Source organism: Bison bison, unplaced genomic scaffold (genome assembly GCF_000754665.1).
Source record: "Bison bison bison isolate TAMUID 2011002044 unplaced genomic scaffold, Bison_UMD1.0 scf7180017864489, whole genome shotgun sequence".
Lineage (NCBI taxonomy): Eukaryota > Metazoa > Chordata > Mammalia > Artiodactyla > Bovidae > Bison > Bison bison.
The window spans coordinates 6,809,541-6,814,355 of record NW_011495048.1 but is presented as its reverse complement, the minus strand read 5'-3'; positions in this window follow the sequence as shown (position 1 = coordinate 6,814,355).

Sequence of the window (4,815 nt, the reverse complement as noted above, 5' to 3'; positions counted from 1 at the left end):
TCCCATGGACAGAAGAGCCTGGAAGAGTCGGACATGACTGAGCGACTTCACTTTCACTTTTCACTTTCATGCATTGGAGAAGGAAATGGCAACCCACTCCAGTGTTCTTGCCTGGAGAATCCCAGGGACGGGGGAGCCTGGTGGGCTGCTGTCTCAGGGGTCGAACAGAGTTGGACACGACTGAAGTGACTTAGCAGCAGCAGCAGCAGCAGAGACTTATCATGCCTCTGGGATATGGAGGAGGCAGGGCATTGCTATAGCTGGTTTCTCAGCTGTTGCTGAGAAACAAAACAATCAACCCATGCCACCCTTAATGGAAACCAAAAAGTAGAGTGCTTTGTTCTTTTGTTTGTCATTTGGGATTTCATCAACCACAAAACTGCACTTAAACAGTGGTTCTCAGGTTTGGCTGAAACAAATACTTCTGTCTCATCCCTATCCAAGATCAACTAACTCAGAATTTCTAGGGTATGGTCGATTAAAAAGCTAACAGCAAGAAACTCAGGTGTTACAAATGTGCAACTACATTTGAGAACACTGCTGCTACTGCTGCTAAGTCTCTTCAGTCCTGTCCGACTCTGTGCGACCCCACAGATGGCAGCCCACCAGGCTCCCTTATCCCTGAGATTCTCCAGGCAAGAACACTGGAGTGGGTTGCCATTTCCTTTTCCAATGCATGAAAGTGAAAAGTGAAAGTGCAGTTACTCAGTCGTGTCCGACTCTTAGCCACCCCATGGACTGCAGCCTACCAAGCTCCTCCGTCCATGGGATTTTCCAGGCAAGAGTACGGGAGTGGGGTGCCATTGCCTTCTCCCCTAGAGAACACTGCTTCTTGTTAAATTTAGACGACTTTCCTTTAAATAATTAGGCCCAGCAGGGAGTACACTGCTGCTGGTGCTGCTAAGTCGATTCAGTCGTATCCGACTCTGTGCGACCCCATAGATGGCAGCCCATCAGGCTCCCCCGTCCCTGGGATTCTCCAGGCAAGAACACTGGAGTGGGTTGCCATTTCCTTCTCCAGTGCATGAAAGTGAAAAGTGAAAGGGAAGTTGCTCAGTTGTGTCCGACTCTTAGTGACCCCATGGACTGCAGCCTACCAGGCTCCTCCATCCATGGGATTTTCCAGACAAGAGTACTGGAGTGGGGTGCCATTGCCTTCTCCAATATGATTTAATTTCCCATGCCTGCCTGGAGACCACCTGGCTCAAAACAAAGCAATTATTTCCCAATCAGAAGTTGCCAAACATGTATATACATATGTGTGTGTGTGTGTGCATGTTTACTTTGCAAGTTTTTCTTAAGTTCAATACATTACTGCTAATTATCCTGTTTCACAAATTTAAGCTTCTTTATTTGGCCCTATTCATATTCTTGTAGGTGGTTATTCTACCATCCTTTTAGTTATCATCAATTTAGTAATGAGTATATTCTACTCTTTTGTCTAAAGTTAGGTGTAATTCAGTTGGGTAGGTTTAACAACTATCATTATACACATGTTTCTTAAATAGCTACTTGTAGGTGAATTTACCTTGCCTTGATGGTAAAGTGCCCATAAATGTTCAGTCAGCTGGAGAACTCCTTTGGCTAAACATTTTCACAATCTATTTCTTTCTTTTTTTAAAAGTCATTTAATTTACTGAGGTGGTAGTAATAGCCCATTCCACTTTGCACTATGGGGAAGAAAGGATATTTTTATCTACTTAAAAGCTAATAAAGGTTCCCACTGTTGAAAAAATATTCACACCTCCCAATTGTTTCCATCAAGTGATAAATTTAAAATGAAAGAAAAAGAATTATAACTCCAAAGTATTAGCAAGTCAGCAATAATGATTAGGAAAAAACTTTGGGAAGGATTATTAAATTCATCTTTGCTTCGAAACAACCTGATACTCAAATACACAGGGGACTCTAAAAGGGTGTCTCCTGCCACTGAAATTAGTTAAGAATTGATTTATAATTGATGAAATTCACCACCTGTTGTAGTAAATAATGGGGGGAAATGATCTGCAGGTGTGAGACCTCAGAGGCCAGCTTGAAGAAGCTCCTCCACCCACCGCTGCCAGCACTGGGTGCCGCCCATCCTGAAGACCACAGCATTTATTTACTTGACTCTACCTACCATAAGCATGGTATAAGCACCATGCTTATACTTCTAAAGGTCTACTATTACAGATCGCCTTCATGGGTTCTTATTTAGTTTTTAATTTAATATTTAATTAAAATACAGTTGATTTATAATATTGTGCCAAGCTCTGCTGTTCAGCAAAGTGACTCAGTTATACACATACAGACATTCTTTTAAAAAAATTTTTTTCTTTTCCATTATAGTTTATCACAGGATTTGAATATAGTTCCCTGTGCTATCCATTAGGACCTTGTTGCTTTTCCATCATGTACGTAATCGTTTACATCTCCTAATCCCACACTCTTAGTCCTTCCCTCACCTGACCTCCTCCCCCTTGGCAATCACAAGCCTGTTCTCTATGTCTGTGTGTCTGTTTTGTAGATAGGTTCATTTGTGCCGTATTTTAGATTTCACATCTAAGTACTGTCATATGATATTAGTCTTTCTCTTTCTGACTTAATTCTCTTCATATGGTAATCTCTAGTTGCATCCACATTGCTGCAACTGGCATTATTTCATTCTCTTTTATGGGCCGAGTAGTATTCCATTGCTTAAGTGGACCATATCTTAATCTATTAATCTGTTGATGGACATTTAGGTTGTTTCCATGACTTGGCTATTGTGAATAGTGCTATATGAACATAGGAGTACATATTATCTTTTTGATTATAATTTTGTCTGGTATATGCTCAGGAGTGGAATTGCTGGATCATTTGATAATTTTATTTTTAGTTTTCTAAGGAACCTCCTCACTATTTTCCATAATGGCTGCACCAAATTATATTCCCACCAACAGTATAGGAGAGTTCCCTTTTCTCCATATCCTCTCCAGCATTTTGTTATTTGTAGACATTTTAATGATGGCCATTCTGATCAATGTGAGGTGATACCTCATTGTAGTTTTGATTTGTATTTCTCTAATAATTAGTGATGTTGAGCATCTTTTCATGTGTCTACTGGCCATCTGTATGTCATCTTTGGAGAAGCGTGTGATAAGGTCTTCTGCCCATTTTTTGATTGCTATTTTTGTTGTTGAGTTGTATGAGCTGTTGTGTATTTTGGAGATTAAGACTTTGTCACATCACTTGCAAATATTTTCCCTCATTCCATTGTTGTAATTTTTCTATGCTTGTAAGTTTGATTAGGTCCCATTTGTTTATTTTTGTTTTTATTTTTATTGCCTTGGAATAAGTCCTATTTTAGAATGAAGCTAAATTGAGTAGTTGAATTGTTTGACACACTCCAGAGGAATTGGGTGAATCCATCATGCTGCACTTCATTTATTTCTTTCTTTTTGGGCCAACACCCAAAATCTAACCTCTTCTGGGTATCTAAACCCACTCTACACCATGCCTCAAACAGCCTTTTTTTCCCCAAACCAAATTGCTTTTCTACATTTCCTAAAAAATTCTACCCTGCTTTCTTGAATTCTGATCACATCATTAACTACCCTCTATCCCAAACCACTTCAATGAATGGCATGTAGTTTCCTCAGCTGTTTATCATGATTTAGATACCTTAAACCTCTGACTATCTCACCAGGTCACTTCTAATCTACTGTTGTGTTCGAGGTTTACCTGTTTCTCCGAGATCCTGATCTCTGAGTGCTTCACTCTAGTCAACGTGCTGTGTGCTGTGCTGGGCTAAGTCGTTTCAATTGTGTCTGACTCTTTGGGAGCCTGTGGACTGTAGCCCATCAGGCTCCACTGTCCATGGGATTCTCCAGGGAAGAATACTGGAGTGGGTTGCCACGCCCTTCTCCGGGGAATCCTTCTGACCCAGGGATTGAACCTGTGTCTCTTACGTCTCCTGCATTGGCAGGTTAGTTCTTTTCCACTAGTGCCACCTGGGAAGGCCCCTAGTCAAGGTATTTGGCCAATATTCCTAATTTCCCATTGCTCTTAATAGTTTATCTGTTAGTTCTTCTTTCTGAACTGTATTAATGCAGATAGATCATAGCATTTAGCAAGAAGACTGGCACTCATTCAGTGTTACTAAGAATGCTCAATGGACTGACTAATTTTTAAGTGCCAACTAAATTGTGGTTTGCTGGTTTATTATTATCAGTAATATTAATAAGTGGAAATGAGAAATAGATTTAAGGGACTAGATCTGATAGAGTGCCTGATGACCTATGGACAGAGGTTCATGACATTGTACAGGAGACAGGAATCAAACCCATTTCCAAGAAAAAGAAATTCAGAAAAGCAAAATGGCTGTCTGAGGAGGCCTTACAAATAGCTGTGAAAAGAAGGGAAGCAAAAAGCAAAGGAGAAAAAGAAAGACATACCCATTTGAATGCAGAGTCCCAGAGAATAGCAAGGAGATAAAAGGAAGCCTTCCTCAGTGAACAATGTAAAGAAATGGAGGAAAACAATAGAATGGGAGACTAGACATCTCTTCACAAAAATGAGAGATACCAAGGGAACATTTTGTGCAAAGATGGGTTCAATAAAGGACAGAAATGGTATGGACCTAACTGCGGCTGCTACTGCTAAGTTGCTTCAGCCGTGTCCGACTCTGTGCGACCCCATAGACGGCAGCCCACCAGGCTCCGCCATCCATGGGATTCTCCAGGCAAGAACATCGGAGTGGGTTGCCATTTCCTTCTCCAATGCATGAAAGTGAAAGGTGAAAGTGAAGTCACTCAGTCGTGTCTGACTCTTAGTGACCCCATGGACCTGTCAGGT